Consider the following 20,789-nt stretch of genomic DNA (forward strand, 5'->3'; position numbering starts at 1 on the left):
AGGGGGCTCGAATTCCCCAGATAAAATGTTTTTCTCTTCCTCACCTATTTGACAGACAAAGGGGTACCACAGGCTGGGTTTTCCAGGAGCAGACGCTGGGCTGGAGAGAGGCGTGCCAAATGCGTGTGTGGGCTGAGCCCTGGGCAGGGAGGAAGGAAGCACCTCGGGGTGGGGCTGTAGACTGCGATGCAGGCCTGGCGAGGGCCCTGGTGGCCCAGTGAGACTCCAGAGCAAAGCAGGCTAACGTCAGGTGGAAATGGCTGGGCCTCATCCCACGGCCCTGCCTAGTCAGCGGCTGGGCACCGCCCCAAGAAGAGTGTGATCCCAGCTCAAAAGCTGAGGCAAGATTCCTCCAAAAACTAAAAATAGAATCACCATCTTCTCCAGCAATCCCACTTCTGAGTGTATATCCAAAGGGAATGGAATCGGTATCTCGGAGAGATTTCTGCACTCCCCTTTATTACTCACAATAGTCAAGTTACGGAATCGACTTAAGTGCCTGTATTAGGGCTCTCCAGAGGGACAGAGCCACTAGGACATAGATGGAAGGGGATTTATTAGGGGGAATTGGGTCACATGATCACAGGGGCAAAGCCTCACAGTAGGCTGTTTGCGAGCTGGGGAGCCAGAGACGTCGCTAGAGAGGCTCAGCCCAAGCCCGAAAGACTCAGAACCAGGGAAGCTGCCAGTGTAGCCCCAGCCTGAGGCCGAAGGAGGCCACCTGTGCAAGTCCCAGATTACAAAAGCCAAAGAACCTGGAGTCTGGAGTCCAAGAGCAGGAGGAGAAAAAGGCATCCTGCTCCAGAAGGGGGAGAGAGCGAGAACGCTGAGTACCCCCCTTCTGCCTGCTTTGCCCACCCAGCGCCCCCCCGGCAGGTTGGACGGTGCCCACCCACCACCGGTGAAGGCCTTCCTCTCTCAGTCCACTAACTCACACTTCAGTCTCCCCTGGAAACACCTCACAGACACACGCAGGAAAAGTGCCACACCAGCCACCTAGGCACCTTCAGTCCAGTCAAGTTGACACCTGATATTAACCTTCACACGTCCAGCCCCTCTCAACTTGGCACCCACACACGTCTCCTTAAACCATACCTAATCTCCAAGTAAAGACAATGACAAGTTCATAATCCCACCTAAAACGACACAAGTACCAGGACCCTGCGCACAACTGAAGACGGGCTGATCCCATCCCCAAGAGCGGAGGTTCTTGAGTGAGGTGTACTCTCTTCTTATGATGATTCCATACCTTCAATCGTGTGATGTAAATTTCACAAGTCTTAAATGCTGATACAAAGTCAGTAAATCTTACGTTACATGATAAAGTAGTAAAAGAGGAAAGAGAACAAAGATATTTGCTTAACGTGTGTGTGTGTATATGCACAAATATGTCCTTAACAACATAGGGAGGAAATACTCATGACAAGTACAGCCCTTGTTTCTCTAACTGGCCGTGTGGTTGTAGCTGGTATTGATAATGGCCTTTTTCTACTACCCATTCTGTCTCCCCTTTCCCCCAGCAAGCACCCCAGCTGGTCATGATTCTTTAACAGGGGTGGGGGGTGTGACCCAGACCTTCATTCCTGAAGGGTCTGGGCCATTGGTAGTCCCACCTGGACTGGGTTGTCGTAGTGAGCCCCTGACCTTAATCACAAGGCACGGGAATACTAAGAGATGCCCTGAGGAATCTCCTGCATTCCAGGCATGGTCTCCCTGACTCCATCGTGGAGGAGCAGTCCCATTTCCCCCTGGCAGTCTGGATCCGTCCCCCCAGCCAGCACAGTAACGCCCTTCTTAGCCTGCTGACTCAGAGGCATGAGGAGCCCGAAGTAACTGGGTGGCAGTCTTAATTTCCAGTTCAATGAAGTCATTGCTGTGTCTCCTGGTGGAAGCATTCCTCCCTCTGGAACTAAGACCTCAAGACCAGCAGGACATAATGCACAGGGGAACAAGAAGCAGAAATTTTGCTAGTGGGTCACTAGGGGTGATGGTGAGTGATGCCACTCCCATGTCCACCCCTTGATTGCTGGACCCGTGAATCCTGGCTATGGGAAAAAACAGTGCCATACATTGGATGCAGATTCAAAGCATGCGCAGCCTTTTGGAGAACTTCGTCCTAGTCCTGCAAAGTATTGCCATCTAGTTGGTGCAGTAACTATGGCTTTAAAAGGCTGTTCCACCATTCTGTCAAGCCAGCTGCTCCAGGGTGATGGGGGACACGGGAAGACCAATGAATTCCATGAGCACAGGCCTGTCGCTGCACTTCTTGGCAGTGATGTGAGTTCCCTGGTCAGAAGCAATGCTGTTTGGAACACCATGACAGTAGACAAGGCATTCTGTAAGTCCAAGGATGGCAGTTTTGGCAGAAGCCTTGTGTGCAGGGAAGGCAAATCCATATCCAGAGCGGTAAGGACAAAACGCTGCCCGTTCCATGATGGGAGTGGTCCGATGTAGTCAACCTGCTGCAAGGTAGCTGTCTGATCACCCCAGGGAACAGTGCCACATGGGGGCTCCATGTTCGTCTCTGCTGCTGGCAGATTGGGCCCTCAGTGGTGGCTGCAGCCAGGTTAGCCTTGATGAGTGGAATTCCACGTTGCTGAGCACAGGCATAACCCCCAGCTCTGCCACCCTGGCCACTTTGTCCACGAGCTCATTAGCTGATGACTGGGGTGCTGGGGAAAGAGGCCGATGGTATCTACAGAGTCATCCTATCCACTTGATTTTTAAAATCCTCCTCTTCTATGGGCACCCGTTGGTGGGCATTCACGTGGGACACAGACATCTTCGCATCTTTTGCCCACGCAGAGAGGCCTATCCACATACCTCTTCCCCGAGTTTCTTTGTCACCAATTTTCCAGTCCTGTTACTTCCAAGTCTGTAATCATCCAGTCAAACCATTGGCTACAGCCCATGAATCGGTATATAAATGGCCATATAATGTCTGGCCATTTCTCCTTCCAAGCAAAGTGCCAGCCTCGTGGGAAGCTCCAGAGCAAAGCAGTCTAACGTCAGGTGGAAATGGCTGGGCCTTTGTCCCACGGCCCTGCCTAGTCAGTGGCTGGGAACCACTCCAACGAGAGTGTGATCCCAGCTCAAAAGCTGAGGCAAGTTTCCTCCAAAAAGCAAAAATAGAATCACCAGCAATCTCACTTCTGAGTATATATCCAAAGGGAATGAAATTGGTATCTGGAAAAGATATCTGTACTCCCGTGTGTATTGCAGCATATTCACAATGGCCAAGTTATGGGATCAAATTGCATGTCCATCAGCGGATGAATCAATAAAGAAAATGTGAGCCAGACGCGGTGGCTCACGCCTGTCATCCTAGCACTCTGGGAGGCTGAGGCAGGTGGATTGCTCGAGGTCAGGAGTTCAAAACCAGCCTGAGCAAGAGCAAGACCCCAAGTCTCTACTAAAAATAGAAACAAATTAGTTGGCCAACTAAAAATATATAGAAAAAATTAGCCGGGCATGGTGGCGCATGCCTGTAGTCCCAGCTACTCGGGAGGCTGAGGCAGGAGGATCGCTTGAGCCCAGGAGTTTGAGGTTGCTGTGAGCTAGGCTGATGTCATGGCACTTTAGCCCGGGGAACACAGTGAGACTCTGTCTCAAAACAAAGAAAGAGAAAATGTGGGCCGGGCGCGGTGGCTCACGCCTGTAATCCTAGCTCTCTGGGAGGCCGAGGCGGGTGGATTGCTCAAGGTCGGGAGTTCGAAACCAGCCTGAGCAAGAGCGAGACCCCGTCTCTACTATAAATAGAAAGAAACTAATTGGCCAACTAATATATATAGAAAAAATTAGCCGGGCATGTTGGCACATGCCTGTAGTCCCAGCTACTTGGGAGGCTGAGACAGAAGGATCGCTCGAGCCCAGGAGTTTGAGGTTGCTGTGAGCTAGGCTGACGCCACGGCACTCACTCTAGCCTGGGCAACAAAGCGAAACTCTGTCTCAAAAAAAAAAAAAAAAAAAATGTGGTGTCTATACAGAAGGGAATGCTATTCAGCCTTGAAAAGGAGGGAAATTTTGTCAGTTGCAGCAACATGGATGAACCTGGAGGGTATTACGCTAAGTGAGACAAGCCCAGCACAGAAAGAAATGCCACATATTCTCACTCACATGCGGGATCTACGACAGTTGAACTTACGGCGACAGAGAGTAGAAAGGTGGTTGCCAGAGGCTGGAGTGGGGAAATGGGGAGATATTGGACAAAGGGTACAATGTTTTGGATACTACACTCGATCTTAGCCAAAAGGCTGAGAAGCAATGGGTACAATGTTTTTTTTTTTTTTTTTTTTTTGAGACAGAGTCTCACTTTGTTGCCCGGGCTAGAGTGAGTGCCGTGGCGTCAGCCTAGCTCACAGCAACCTCAATCTGCTCAGCTCAATAGATCCTACTGCCTCAGCCTCCTGAGTAGCTGGGACTACAGGCATGCGCCACCATGCCCGGCTAAGTACAATGTTTTGGTTAGACAGGAGGAATAAATGCTAAGCATTTGAGGGGACAGATATGTTAATTAGCTTGATTAAATCACTCCACATTGTATAATATAAAATCACTGTGTATTCCATAAATGTACACAATTATAATTTGTCGCTATTTGATTAAAAAAGAAAAGCTGAGGCAGACCCTGAAAGAACTGGGATTGTCAGCGTAACCACACTCCTTGTAGCTGGGCAGCAAGCCCTTTCTCAGAGAGGAATCTGAGTGGCACAGTTGCCATGTCAGTTGCAGGGAGGCTCGGATAAATGATTTGCAACCTGGTCTAACTCCAAAGTTAGCAGCTCTTTCCACCCACTTGGAAGGCATGGACAGGACTATAAGAGGCAGTGGGAAGGTGCTGGAGGCGGAATGCAAGTATGGGAGAGGCAGGATGGGCGGCCTTGCAATACTGCCAGTGTGCTGGGCACAGCTCCGCAGGGCCATTCTTGCCTCCCAGCTTCGTCCCTGCTATTGTGTGGGGGAACCAGGGCTGGCGGCTCTTGTTCCACTTTCTTCATCTACACAAAGGGCCAATGACACACCTCGAAGTTTTGGGTGATTGTGCAAAGATTTTAGGTAACAGGGTGTTCCTGGCTTTGCACACAGCCGTTTAGGGGGCAGTACAGGGCATCCTCCTCATTGAGCCTGGCACAAGCAAGATAGCCCAGGCTGTTTCCGCAGGCCAGGTGCTTGGGACCTCTCCACAACCCCTGGACAAGGCCACTGTTATCTGCAAATGCCTGAGAACAGAACTTTCAGGCCAGACGCGGTGGCTCATGTCTGTAATCCTTTCACTCTGGGAGGCCAAGGCAGGATAGCTTGAGGTCAGGAGTTTGAGATCAGCCTGAGCAAGAGTGAGACCCTGTCTCTACTAAAAATAGAAATAAGTTAGCTGGACAACTAAAAATATATAGAAAAAATTAGCCAGGCATGGTGGTGCATGCCTATAGTCCCAGCTACTCGGGAGGCTGAGGCCAGAGGATCCCTTGACCCCAGGAGTTTGAGGTTGCTGTGAGCTAGGCTGACACCACAGCACTCTAGCCCAGGCAACATAGTGAGACTCTTTTTCCAAAAAAAAAAAAAGAACTTTCAACTTACTCTCCTTCAAGCCATCTGGCTTTTGTTCTGTTGCTCAGCCCTGCCCAGCAATATTCTGAAGGAGATCAAGCCTAATTAGAGCAGTATGCCCTTTTCTTGTCATCCATGTGCCTGCCACTCACCATGCCCTACCCAGGGCATCTCAAGGGTTGGGGGTGTGTCTGCCTCCCAGCACTGATGTCCACCTGTCCTGTACTCGGGACTTGGCTGCTCCCTCTTAGCCTGTTGACTCAATTAAGGCTCACTTGGGTCACTGTGTCACAGAACCACTTGTTCCCCCTCTTGACTTCCCTCTTCCAATGTATTCCCCACTAAAGAGCAGGAGTAGATTTGTTCAAATATAAATCTCACCATACTAGTCCACTGGTGAAAACATTTTAGTAGCTCCCAATTGCTATTTTTTTTTTTTTTTTGAGACAGAGTCTCACTCTTTTGCCCCAGCTAGAGTGCCATAGCGTCAGCCTAGCTCACAGCAACCTCAAACTCTTGGGCTCAAGCAATCCTCCTGCCTCAGCCTCCCAAGTAGCTGGGACTACAGGGATGTGCCATCATGCCCAGCTAATTTATTTTTTCTGTAAATTTTTAGTTGGCCAATTAATTTCTTTCTATTTTTAGTAGAGATTTGGGGTCTCGCTCTTGGTGTGGCTGGTTTTGAACTCCTGACCTTGAACGATCCACCCGCCTTGGCCTCCTAGAGTGCTAGGATTACAGGTGTGAGCCACCGTGCCCAGCCCCAGTTGCTTTCAAAATAAAGTTAACCCCCTAACAGAATGTAGTAGACATGACATGTTTTTGGTTGCCCAGGAGTTGATCCCCTAGAAAACCAAGGCCTTGAGACAGTCTCTGGGAAGGGAAATACCAGCACCTCTGAATGGCCCCTGGTGGGAGCTGTTGGTGGGAAGAGGCGTGAAGAGCAGCAGGTGGGAAAAGGCTTCCTCGTTTCAACAGGGTTGTATAGATTATGGGGTGGTAGAAACCAGGTAATAGAACCCAATTAACAGAACTTAATTTCTGGGGGAAAGTGAGTGTGGTTATTATAATAGCCAGAGCCAGGAGTTACCAGGATAGTCTGACCTGCAGAGATTGGTGTGGCTAATTGATCATGGAGTCTCTAGAACTACAACGTGTGAGCATTGAGCCGCCCACTAAATTTCGACTTGATTTGTGTGTGTGAAAATACTTCAGGTCTAGTAAACAGAGATCTGACTTTAGGAACCCTGATTGGGAGCACAGTCTCTCACCCAGTTCCCAAGCCTGAGTCAGTCACTGTTCTAGAACCCCTGGGTACCTCCTAGAAAGGACACTGCAATAACACAAGTATGTGTTCTGAATCTGCCTTCCCTAGGGGGATATGAGGCCACCTACCAACTGGGGGAGGAAAAGACACATCCAGCTCTTGGGATGTCCTAGGTAGGGCATGGTGAGTGGAGGGCACATGGATGGCAGGAAAAGGGGCTTACTGCTCTAATTCGGCTTGATCTCCTTCAGAGTATTGCTGGGCAGGATGGAGCAACAGGACAAGAGCCAGATGGCTTAGAGGACAGGAGGCCGAAAGTTCTGTTCTCAGGAGGATTTTGCAGGCAATGATGGCCTTGTCCAGGGCAACTATACACAGTGAAATATTAATGCTAGACCTTTTGGTGATAACTGGGCAATGGCTCTGAGCTAATATTAATTCCTGGGCATCCAGAACTCCACTGGGATCAGGTCAGAGTAGGTGTGAAGATGGCTAAAGTAATAAATGGAGTAAGCCCTACAAACCTGGAAACTTATTTATTTCCATGTCCCTAATTATATACCTGGAATAAATATCCCCAGTCACTGGCAGAATTACTGTATGGCTCTTGGATTGGCAGCGTAAGAGATTTGATGATGAGAACAGTCAAATGGAAATCCCTTCATACCAAAGTGATAAACCGAAAGCAAAGCTGCGTCCCTGGGGCACTGGAGAGACTGATGCTAACACTGGTTTTGAGAGAGTCTGGGGTGGTGACTGAATCACACGCCCACGCCATTCTTCAGTTTGGCCAGTGAAGATGGTAGATGGGCCTCAGAGAATGACAATGGCTTAAGTAGTAGCGCCGATTGTAGCTGCTATTTCAGATGTGGTCTCATTGCTGGAGAAAATAAATACAGTCCCAGACACCTGGTGTGCAGCTATTGAACTGACAAATGCTTTCTCTCTATTCCAAGAAGCAGAAGAGGTCAGAGACCCTGCTTTCATTTCTGAGGGCCAGCAGTGCACTGTCACCATCTTGCCTCAGGACTCCACGAACTATTTTGACAGCTCTCCAGTTCTCAGACTTTGAACACTTGTCATTACACAAGACATAGTGCTGTTCCACTAAATTGAGGACATCATGCTGCTACAGCCTGGACAGCAGAAAGGAATAGGTGCCCCAGATGTGATAGAAATGCCATAAAAACACTAAAGCCTGATTTCTCAGTAAAGACTTTAGGGTCCGTTGTTCTGATCATGTCATGATTTTCCCTACAAAATAAATAACAATTTACCTTCACCCCTACCACGAAAGAGGTGTGATGAACCGAGAATGGTGGCATGTGCCTGTAGTCCCATCTACTCGGGAAGCTGAGACAGAAGGATTGCTCGAGCCCAGGAGTTTGAGGCCGCAGTGCAGTATGACCATGCCTGTGAGTCACACTGCAGTCCAACCTGGGCACATAGCAAGACCCCATCTCTAAAACAAAAAAAGAGGCATGACGTTTTGTGGGTTTCTTTGGATTTTGGAGTTACCACATTGTATGCTATTCGCTGTCCCAAATTACTAGGTGACCTAACAGCTACCAGCTTTGAGTAGAGCCCTGGGCAAGAAAAGGCTCTGCCACTTGACCCTAATGACCTTGTAGATTCAATGATTCTGGGTTTCTGCGGCAGAAGAAAAGGACCAGATCGAGCTAGGTCATCTGCCTTCCCTGTGGGTAACTTGTCCTGGTGCTTTCTGAGAGAGAACCATATTTTTTTTGCTTCCATCAAGTATCAGGAATCCATGTTGGACACTAGTCACCTCAGGCCACAGGCACTGGTCTGAGGTGCCTGTGACCAGGGAAGCAGAGCTTGGTTTCCCTTGTCAGAAATCATAAGAGTTGCACAGACTGCTTCCAGTCTACTTTCTTTAAAAAGGAGCTGTGTGGGCCGGGCGCGGTGGCTCACGCCTGTAATCCTAGCACTCTGGGAGTCCGAGGCGGGCGAATTGCTCGAGGTCAGGAGTTCAAAACCAGCCTGAGGAAGAGCAAGACCCCATCTCTACTATAAATAGAAAGAAATTAATTGCCCAACTAATATATATGTAAAAAATTAGCCGGGCATGGTGGCGCATGCCTGTAGTCCCAGCTACTCGGGAAGCTGAGGCAGCAGGATTGCTTGAGCCCAGAAGTTTGAGGTTGCTGTGAGCTAGGCTGACGCCATGGCACTCACTCTAGCCTGGGCAACAAAGCGAGACTCTATCTCAAAAAAAAAAAAAAAAAAGGAGCTGTGTGATTTTTGACATAGATGCTAAGACCATTCAGTAGGGAAAAGAATAGTCTTTTCAGCAAGTAATGCTGAACAACTGGATATACATATGCAAAAAAAAAAAATGCAGTTAGATCCCTATCTCGTACCATGTACACAAATTAACTCAAAATGGATCATAGACCTAAATGTAAGAACTAAAACTATAAAACTCTTAGAAGAAAATATAGGAGTAAACCTTGGGTTAGGCAAAGCCTTCTTAGATATAACACCAGCACAAGCAACAGCAGAAAAAAAATAATAGATAAATTAGGCTTAATAAAAATTTCAAACTTTTGTGCTTCAAAGGATACCATCAAGGCCAGGCACAGTGGCTCACACCTGTAAACTTAACAGTCTGGGAGGCTGAGGAGGGCAGATCCTTTGAGTTCAGGAGTTCGAGACCAGCCTGAGCAAGAGCGAGACCCCATCTCTACTAAAAATAGAAAAATTAGCCGGGCGTTGTGGCATGTGCCTGTAGTCCCAGCTACTTGGGAGGCTGAGACAGGAGGATTAATTGAGCCCTGGAGTCTGAGGTTGCTGTGAGTTAGGCTGACACCACAGCACTCTAGCCCAAGTAACAGAGTGAGACTCTGTCTCAAAAAAAAAAAAAAAAAAAAAAAAAAAGGGCCAGGTGTGGTAGCTCATGCCTGTAATCCTAGCACTCTGGGAGACCAAGGCAGGAGGATCGCTCAGAGTCAGGAGTTCAAAGGAGCCTGAGCAAGAGCGAGACCCCGTCTCTACTAAAAATGGAAAGAAATTAATTGGCCAACTAAAAATATATAGAAAAAATTAGCCAGGCACGGTGGCAAATACCTGTAATCCCAGCTACTTGGAAAGTAGCTGAGGCAGAAGGATTGCTTGAACCCAGGAGTTTGAGGCTGCTGTGAGCTAGGCTGACGCCACGGCACTCACTCTAGCCTGGGCAACAAAGTGAGACTCTGTCTCAAAGAAAAAAAAAAAGGAAATGTAAGTGAAAACCACAATGAGGAAAGTATTTAATGTCACTGAATTGTACACTTTTTAATAGTTAAAATGATAAACATTATGTTATATATATTTTACCACAATTAAAAAAAAATGCAATGACATACTACTTCACACCTGGTAGAAAAGCTATAGGAAAAATGACAGATAATGACAAGTGTTGACAAGGATGTGGATAAATTGGAATCTTCACACATTTTTGGTGGGATTGTAAAATGGTGCAGCCACTTTGGAAAACCGTTCAACAGCTCCTCAAAATGTTAAACATAGAGTTAACATATGATCCAGGAATCCCCCTCCTATGTACGTAGCCAAGAGAAATGAAAAGATGTGTCCACACAAAACTTGTACACAAATGTTCATAGAAGCATTATTCTTAATAGCCAAAAGGTAGAAATAACCCAATGTCCATCTACTAAATGGATTAAAAAATGTGGTACATCCATATAATAGAATATTATTAATCCATATAAAGAATGAAGTACTGATATGTGTTATAACATGGACAAGTCTTGAAATCATTATGGTAAGTGAAAGAAGCCAGTCACAAAGATGACATTTGATTCCATTTAATGAAATGTCCAGAATTGGCAACTCTATAGAGATAGAAGGTAGATTAGTGGTTTCCTAGGGCTAGGAGGAATCTAAGGGTTGGAGAAAGGGAGTGACTGCTAACAGGTAGGAGTTCTTTTTTTTTTTTTTTTTTTTTGAGGTAGAGTCTTGCTTTGTTGCCCAGGCTAGAGTAAGTGCCGTGGCATCAGCCTAGGTCACAGCAACCTCAAACTCCTGGGCTCAAGCAATCCTTCTGCCTAAGCCTCCCAGGTAGCTGGGACTACAGGCATGCGCGACCATGCCCAGCTAATTTTTTCTAGATATATTAGTTGGCCAATTAATTTCTCTCTATTTATAGTAGAGACAGGGTCTCGCTCTTGCTCAGGCTGGTTTGAACTCCTGACCTCGAGCAATCCGCCTGCCTTGGCCTCCCAGAGTGCTAGGATTACAGGCATGAGCCACCTCGCCCGGCCAGGTAGGAGTTCTTTATGGGGTGAGGAAAATGTTTTGTGGTGATACTTGTATCACTCTGTGAATATGCTAAAAACCACTGAATTGTACATTTTAAAAGGATGTATTTTATGGTATGTGAATGTATGTAAATTATATCTGAAAATCTATTTTTAAAGGTGTTGGGGAGGGAGGCTGTGGATAGAGGAAGCACTTAGAAATGCAGTCTCCTCTCCAGTCCTCAGGGCAAATGGGCATCTCTGGACATTAGTCTCCTACTCCTTGTCTCCATTTTCACCCTGCCTCCTGGGAACCTCATTCCAGCTACATCTTGCCAGCCATTTGCAGTACCTTGGGGCAGCCCACTGGGAACCACCTTGAACACTCTTTGGTGAAAGGAACTTCCTGGGAACACACCCACCTCTGAACTGCAGCATGAAGTCAGGTTTCAACTGGTTCTGCTGACAACATCAGAGTTAGTAACTTGGATGAGTTCATACCTTGGCTCTGCCACCGACTTGCTGTGTCATCCAGAAAGTCACTGACCTGCTCGGAGCCAAATGGTAACTGGAGTAAAATGAGTCTGCCTGGGATTCTCCTTGCTGTGAATTTATTTTTTGAAGCAAGTTTATAGTAACTACTATTTGCACAGTCTTTATACACGTGCTTTATCTCAACTGACCCCGTGGGGATGATATGATTCCTAGTGACAGATGTGGGGGCTGCGGAGCGAAGAGCTGGGTGACTCCAGCTGGCACGTGGAGCCAGGCCTCAAGCCCAGGCCTTCTGTTTTCCTGACTGCCAATTCTGCTCTCATTCCTTTCCACGGGGCTCCCTCGTGATGAGACTTTTCTCTCTACTTACAGAATGCCAATGTAAGGAAATTAACTTTCAGTTGGTATCAAGGCTGTGCTTTCAGCCCTTGGAGACAGCTCCTCTCTGGCCTTCCCTGTTCAGCCATTTGCCCACTGGTGGTCACTTTAACTTCAGTTCTGCAGCACCTGGGGCCCGATTTCATACAGCTGGACAGGGCCGGGCTGGCTTGCCCGGTGACACTGGGTAAATGTTTGCAGAAAGGACTGAGGTGGAGTGAAAGGAGAATCCAGTTCCTTTTTAGAAGTAATTTTTTAGCACAGCACACAGAACCCTGCATGATCTGGCCTCTGCCTGCGGTCCGTTTGTCCTGGCTGAGTTTGCCATGGGGGTGGGCAGGAGGTGGGTTTAGCCAACCCTCCGATTCCTCCATCATGCTTCTCAACACTTAGGTTTGAAAGAAACAGAGGGCAGACTGGGGAGGGCCTGAAAGGGCCGGGGGCTAGGCACAGGGCAGGCCGTGTTGTTGGTTGTTGGCGAAGCCAGACCCTCTAGGGGGCTTCCAGGGACTGGGGGTGGGGTGGTGGCAGCCAGGAGAGCACCCCCGGGACTGCGCAGCATCAGAGCATTTGCAGAAAGCACCACAGCCTCCGTGGGAGCGCGGCCTTTTGCAATCACTGCTCTTGACTTTTCCCTCACTCTCTCTTAACTGCACAAATGCTCTAGGAACCATGGTGCGCCCACTCCTTTTCATTCATTCCCGCCCACTCACGGCACAGACCCACGTCACAGGAGGCATGACTTGCCTCGGAGGCTTATTAGCTTTCCTGGCAGCATCCTCCTCGCGCAGGCACTGAGTCAGCCGGTGTCACCAGCCACTGACTCAGGCAGAGAAGGCGGTCCTGGGGGCCGGGCCAGCACAGCAGGCAGGGCAGCAGGGGGCCACTCTACCCTGCAGAGGCCGGCCCAGGCCGCTGAGGCTAATCCCACCTAATCCCCACAGCCCACCTGGAAGGCACGTCTAACTTTTCCATTCTCCTCATCTCCCCGTGGGACACCCAGCAGCCCCTGGGCCTCCAGGAGGGCAGTAGTGACTGACCCGGATGTAACCACGTTGATTGATTGGCCTACAGCTGGGCATGTGACCGGTCAGAGCCAATGACAGGTATTGAGACTCAGGATAACAATTCTGGGACAAAGACACTCATTTCTTTTTGCTGAACTTGAGTCCCCGGAGGAGGAAGGGGCTAGAGCCGCTGACTCCAGCTGGCCACTTTGTGAAACCCGAGACTGAAGCCAACCCTGCAGAAGAGAGAGAAATAGTGGCAACTGAGTGGCAACTCCTGATTATTTTCCGGAGTCCTGAATCCAGCCATACTTGAAGCTGGAATGATACAGGGACTTTCGAATTTCCGTGGCTCAGTGTGTGCTCTTTTTGCATGAGTCTGTCTGAGTATTCTGTCACTTGCAGTTGAAAGAATCCTGATCAATACAGGTATTTACTACCACATTTAACCAATCCTAAGGCATACTTTTTTTGTTATTTTAACGGGACCATCTTTGTTTGCAAATTTGAGAAATTGAGCATAGCTGTTCATATTGTCTTCGCTTAAACTGTGTTAGGTACACTGTTGGTCCTGCATGTACTGAATTTACTGCTGCTGTTTAAAATGTCTTCAAAAGATTATATAGGGATTCAGCGTTTGGATAAAAAGTGATTATGTAGTGAGAAAGGCGAGGATACTGAGCAACAGGGAGTGAAGTTAATACTAGTGAAATAACTTTTATTTTTGGAGAAATGACTGCTCTTTTCTTACAAAACAACAAGCAAGTGCTTTGTAAAATCCAAGATAGGTAGATAGCCCCAAGTAGAAGTTGTATTACACTTTGTATCTGAGATATCGGTGAAAAGATTGACTACTGAAGGTAGGAGAAATTGTGGAAATCTCACAGAAGGGATGAGAGGAATTTCAAAACAACAACAGGCCCTGGGACTGGTTTATGATTTGTGCAGGACTCTTGTGGAGACACTGTGCACTGTTAGAACACTATTGCTTGTGTGTTCTCTTTCTTAGTGGTGCATCTATAACCATTAGAATGTCATGGGGGTGGGGGGAGCAGTAACACTTCCAGTTTGCAAAAGTGCTGTTAAAGTCACTTGCTCAAGGTCATAGGCTGAGTCTGAAAACCATGGACCTATTACATCCCGTCCACACTCCACCCTGGATTCCTATTGGTTGTGGGGCACTTTGAGAACTGGGGACATCTTCTGCCCATCCCAGCCCTGCTATCTGGGCACTCCGGCCTACACTGGCTGAGCAGAGGTAGAATCAAGTGGTTACAGTGGCCTGGCCTTCAGTCATATTTTCTGTCATACTGTTTCAGTTCACTAGCTTGGCCCTAAAGAGAGATCCCCGCCACCAATAATTGTTATGTCTACACTTTGAGTAGCACCAGTAGGCTGTGCCTCAGGTTGTAGTTTTTCCCCCCCTAAGTATTTATAAACATCTTTGCATAATATAGGACTTCTGTAGAGATTATGTAGTCATTTTGTTAGGTAGATAGTTAAGATCTCTGGCTCTTCTTGGGACAAGGGTTCCCCGTATTGGTGCTGTTTCCGAGCAATTGCTCCAACTGGAAAGGTTAAGGGCAGGTACTCTATTTTATCATTGCCTCACGCTTAATCCTATCACCTGGGGAAGAAGTGCGTGCTTTATCAATCTAGGAATTCCCCAGTGCAGGCATAAGATTTAGAAAGTGACCTAGAGTAACCTCAGGGTAATTGATATTGCGGTTCACTCACTCCCCACAGGGCCCCCCCTCCCACGGGCTTTCTTGGAGCTCATATGGGCAGATGGAATTTTAAGGATACTTGTTGATCATTTGATACCATTCCACACCTCCCAAGAGCCCTCCTCCCAGACTGGGCTAATAAAAGGAAACAAGCCAAGAAGTCAAGAATAGTGAGTGGGTCGGTCAGTCAGTGAGTTTGTCTTTCTCCACTTGCGGAGACAGACCCGTTTTATTCTCTAATAAAGAGCTGCTCTTGTGAAACTTCTCTCTCCCTGAGGTTACTATGTCATTTTGGCCTTGCTGGTGATTTTCCCAACAAAGGAGTCAGAGGACTGGGATAATAGTCTGGACTTGACACTTTGGTGTGTCTGGTCGTTTTTCAGCTGAGAGTGCACCAAGAACCGAGGGCAGACTCCCACCCTGACATCTTTGGTGCTGAAACCCTGGATTCTTACAATTTCTCCATACACAAAACATCAGTAACATTCCTACTAGATTTGTCTTTCTATGAAAGCTAGAAGAAAAACAATCATGCAATCCATCAAGAGGTAGCATGGACAGTAGTTTAACATATAGACTCTGGACTCAGACTGCTTGAGTTCAAAGCCTGGTTCTGCCACCTATTAGTTGTGACGCTGGGCAAGTCACTTAAACTCTGTTTCCTCATCTGTAAAATTACAGTAATAACAATATAGGACCTACTTCACAGAGATATTGTGAGGCTCAAATGAGATAATATATACAAAGCTCCCTAGAGCCTAGCACATAATTTAACAAACCTTATACCACACTATGTGCCAGGCATCATTGCTTTTTGTTGTTGTTTGTTTTTAGAAACAGGGTTTCACTCTGTTGTCCAGGCTGGGGTGCAATGATGTGATCACAGCTCATTGCAGCCTCGAACTTCTGGACAAAAGTGATACTCCCCACTCAGCCTCCCAAGTAGCTGGAACTATGGGCACATGCCACCACACCCAGCTAATTTTTTTATATTTTGTACAGATCGGGGTCTCCTCATATTACCCAGGCTGGCCTCCCAAAGTGTTGGAATTATAGGCCTATTGTTTCCATAGAACAATTCAGAGGATAGTTATGAGGACTAAATAAGTCAATATTTATCAAGTAATGAACTACTCCTGGACATAGGCATGGCCCAGTAATTCCTCACTTCCTTCTTAACTCTTTTATGCTTTTAAAAAGATACTTTGGGGCCAGGCGCGGTGGCTCACGCCTGTAATCCTAGCTCTCTGGGAGGCCGAGGCGGGCGGATTGCTCAAGGTCAGGAGTTCGAAACCAGCCTGAGCAAGAGCAAGACCCCCGTCTCTACTATAAATAGAAAGAAATTAATTGGCCAACTAATATATACAAAAAATTAGCCGGGCATGGTGGCGAATGCCTGTAGTCCCAGCTACTTGGGAGGCTGAGGCAGGAGGATTGCTTGAGCCAGGAGTTTGAGGTTGCTGTGAGCTAGGCTGATGCCACGGCACTCACTCTAGCCTGGGCAAAAAGCGAGACTCTGTCTCAAAAAAAAAAAAGTAAATAAATAAATAAATTAATTAATAAATAAAAAGATACTTTGGGCTGGGTGCGGTCACTCACACCTGTAATCCTAGCACTCTGGGAGGCTGAAGATTTGGCCAGAAGGAGGATGGCTTGAGGTCAGGAGTTTGAGACCAGCCTGAGCAAGAGCAAGACCCCATCTCTACAAAAAATAGAAAAAATTAGTGGGGTGTGGTGGTGTGTGCCAGTAGTCCCAGCTACTTTAGATCCTGAGGCAAGAGGATTGCTTGAGCCCAGGAGTTTGAAGTTGAGATTGCAGTGAGCTATGATGATGTCACTGCACTGTAGCCCTGGCAACAGAGTAACACCTTGTCTCAAAAAAAAAAAAAAAAAAAAACTTTATATATTTTGTCCAGATTTTTACACTGTCTTTATTGGGCACATTGGTACAATTTCTGGTCCACCATGACCAGAAGTATAATATTATTTATTATCTATCCCTGTCGTCCACCTTGCCCCAGATAAAATATAAGCTCCTTGAAGGATTTTTGTCTTTGTTCATTGATGAACCCGAGGTGCTCGGCACATGACAGGTGTTTAATAAATACTTGTTGGGTGCTGTATCCTGGCAGGCTGGTGGGAAGGCAGATAAGGACAAGACCCCACCTTTGAGGAAGAAAATTAAGAAATTGGAGGAGATGTAGAAAGTAGACAGGGTAAAAGAAAGAGACTTTTTTTTCCTAAAGAATTGAGATGTCTGATGTATGACTTTGGAGATGACTAGAATCCTTAGACTGAATCAGTAGATATTCTTGAAGATCTTGTCATAGAGTTCATCACTGAAATGACTCACAAGGCAATGTCAATTGGAAGACAAGGTAGAGTACAAGTTGAAGATATTGTCTTCTTGATTTGAAAGGTAGTTTGCTAGGTTTAAAGACTTACTATGAATGAAGAATCAAAACAAGCTAGAAAAGCATTTGATGAAGCAGACTATAGATCTTGACACCTTTTGTGGTTTCCAAAACTCCATTATGTTCTAGGGAAAACATATATAATATCGTATATTTTCTATAGTAAGATGCTAATATCTACCTATGCAAATGAAAGGTGGAGAAACAGAGAGTTTTCTGCCTTTATTTTCATGCCCTTTGATTTTAGAGTGCTATTAGATTAATCGCCTGTCTTTGTAAGACCGTACTTGAATTACTTATTGAGTTTTAATGAACACGCATAAAGTACTTTGCAAACCATGCAGTTCCTTCTGACTTTTGACTAATGGATGAAATAATATTTATGTGTTAGGTGTATTGGTGCCATTGTAAGCTATGCTATATAGCTGTTTAATATGTGAAATCCACATGGCATCTTTGACTCTATGAGGCTGAAACATGTGTTTTATGTATTCTGAAGTTTTTATACAAAAACAGTCTGAGAGGTTATTACAGTGAACTTTTTTGCGTTTTCTTTAAGGAGATGATATAGGAAAATACAGTTTTTTTGTAAGGATGTTTATCTGTTTTAAAAGATAATTTGTTTTAATATTCTTTTCTTCAGATAATAAGAATGATTTTTTTTTTTTTTGGAGAAACTAAAAAGTTGCATGCAAATGCTTCCATGTTGGAAGGCTTTTTTGATTTAAAACCTTTTGGGGCTTATAATACACTATTTGTTAAGTTTTGGGACAACTCATTTTCCCAGATCAGATTAAAGCTTCTAAAAATAAATGTTTTCAGGCCAAGCGCAGTGGCTCATGCCTGTAATCCTAGCACTCTGGGAGGCCGAGGCGGGCGGATTGCTCGAGGTCAGGAGTTCGAAACCAGCCTGAGCAAGAGCGAGATCCCGTCTCTACTATAAATAGAAAGAAATTAATTGGCCAACTAATATATATAGAAAACAAAATTAGCCGGGCATGGTGGCGCATGCCTGTGGTCCCAGCTACTTGGGAGGCTGAGGCAGGAGGATCGCTTGAGCCCAGGAGTTTGAGGTTGCTGTGAGCTAGGCTGATGCCACGGCACTCACTCTAGCCTGGGCAACAAAGTGAGACTGTCTCAAAAAAAAAAAAAAAACCAACCCTACTGTGTCTAAGTTTCCATCAGCTCATGTGGGGACTAAGGAGTTAACATGCAAAGGGTAGAACAGCGGCCAGCATGTGGCATGTGATATGTAAGCACTTGCCGTGAGGAGGACAAGGGATAGCAGATGTTAGGGAAGCACTGGCCCCTGAGAAGTTCTTATTTCCCTTCCTAATGCATACTGGGTAAAACGTTTTCTCTGTTTCAGGAAGGGGCAAATGTAATACTTCATTCACTCATCTAGTAAGTGTTGATTGTGTGCTGGACACTGTTCGGGCTTAGGCACTGGGAGACATGCAAAGAACTGACAATAGCTGGGCTCTTGCTATGGGCCTGGGAACTCTGCCCTGTACTTTACCTTACCCAGTTAATTCCCTGTAAAGCAGTATACCTGGAAGATTCTGGAACTGCTCTCTTCCATCCTTCTTACAGGAGCTAATCTCAAGGCTTTTATGGGTATGGGGCCCAGCTTTGGGTCTCTCTCTCTCTCTCTCTCTCTTTTTACGTCTGAATGGCTCTATTTGGGGTCAGGAGATGAAGAGCAAGGGAACTTATACTAACACTTTGGGGGAAAGACACTTTGCAAAATTTGAGGATTGTAAGAGAATATTTTTCTTCCTTCTTATGAGTTTAGACCAAACTCTTTTGAAGAATTAATGTTTAATCTTGGGAGGAGTGTGTGTATATCTGTGTTTGCTCCAGAAGGTGCCTAGACGAAGGGTACCCGAAACTCACACAGGTGAGCCAGGAGAGCTGACCTGAAGGTCTCTGCCTGCTCTGGGCCATACTTAGAGCCCCTACCCCATTTTATCCCCAGACTATTCTGCAGGGTACCAACCTACTAATGCTCATTATTATTGACTCGGACAGTCAGTTAACAAATATTTACTGAGCACCTACTATGTACCAACACAGACTTGAGAAGTGTGTTTCTGGAGGGGGGATATGGATCCCCTGAGAGAGGGGCTTCCTGAAAGTTGGGTGGAGATTTGCTTCAGGCAGCTGGGAAAAGCAGGCCTTTTGAGAGGAGACCAGACCCCAAGGCCGGGGAGTCAGTTAGGAGCTGGAGGTGCACTGGGAGCCCTTTTGGGAATTCCAAAGCTTAGGCACGTTCCCCCTGGACTCTGGAACAAAGTCACTAACCCAGGGGTCAGCTGGGATCTCTCTGGGCCTGGAGGGTTGAGGTAAACATTCAGGACACCAGGCTCCTTGCGCTGGCTCTATGAAGCAACCACTCACCCCAGCTTCCCACAAACGGGGTCAGATCGCTGGCAACTCAAGGGGTCACGTCCTAGGACCTTCACTCTTCCCACTCCCCTCTGTTCCAGAGTAACCAGAAAATTCTTTCCCCCAATCACTTAGGAGAATTCCAGCCATCTCATGCCTTGAGGTGGGGGTGGTGGCCGAACTTCTCCCTAACTCGGGTTTATCAAGGAAATTTTTTTGGGGGGAGGAGAAAAAGACATCCTAATTTATTTAACGTGCATACATGGAGGCCTACAGAATGAAAGCTCTGGAACTTTTCTCTGAATAAATAGCGCTTCCCCTGAGAAGAATTCCAGTGCATATGATTTTTTCCATCTCATCACCATCGGGTCTGTGCCATGGCTGTAAGTTCTCTGTTGAAATTCTCTGTGATCACCTAACCCTTCTGCAAAGTGTGGACCACACCATGGTGTGAGGGAACAAGAGACGCCCGGTGAGAAAAGGAAGCAAGACCCTCTGGCCGGGAGCCTGTGGGAGGGAGGGGACAGGGCAGGAGTCCAGGTTCTATTCCCACACCAAAGTGCAGGGTGGCACTCAACACAGCTGGGAGTGAGTGAAGACCCAGGGGAAGTGAAGTGAAGTGAGTGAAGACCTGAGAGAGAACTGCCCCCTTCCTCACTGTGTGTGGCAGCAACCTGTGCCCCGCGGGCTAGCCCTCACTTGCAGCAGCTATGGTTAGTCCTCATGTACAGATGACAAGATCGAAAGTCAGGGACTCTTGGTCCATTGCCTAAGGTGACCTGCACAGGGCAGAGCCAGGCTTTGAAACTGCACCCGTCTTTCCACCAAGTAGCCCCGGCCCTCTTCACTGTTTCTTGTAAAGTGCTTGTTTTATTGCTGCTATCACAAGGCACATTGTGTTCACCTGTGGGGAGCTGGTACCATTAGTGTAATAGAATCATTAGCTAGACTCTCATCAGCATTTTTGCTGCTGCCGCTTTTTCCACACTCCAGTTTTCTAAGGCTTGGGTGCAGTGAGGCATCGAGTATCTCTGTCCATTCAGGCAAGAAAACATAATCACTTCAGAATGAGTCGGTAGGAAGACAGCACAAGCAGGCAGGTGGAAAAGTACTCGAGAATGCTGTTCTAATCAGGCAGAACTTTGGCAGGGAGAGAAACCAGTGTAACCTGCTCCATCAGCTCGAGTACAGACTTCCACCTAATTTCTGGCGTCCTTATCTCCCTCAACTTTGCGATTTGCCTCCAAATGCTGAGGACTTCGGGCATGGCTCTATCCAGGGGTTTGAATCATGTCATGAGGACC

The 20,789-nt window shown here is 46.9% G+C and overlaps 1 pseudogene; it reads left to right on the top strand.

Annotated features, from left to right (window-relative positions):
- Window positions 1-2,514: 2,514 nt before the first annotated feature.
- Window positions 2,515-17,189, top strand: LOC105858490 (transcription initiation factor TFIID subunit 13 pseudogene; annotated as a pseudogene).
- Window positions 17,190-20,789: the final 3,600 nt, after the last annotated feature.

Source organism: Microcebus murinus, chromosome 10 (genome assembly GCF_040939455.1).
Source record: "Microcebus murinus isolate Inina chromosome 10, M.murinus_Inina_mat1.0, whole genome shotgun sequence".
Taxonomy (NCBI): domain Eukaryota; kingdom Metazoa; phylum Chordata; class Mammalia; order Primates; family Cheirogaleidae; genus Microcebus; species Microcebus murinus.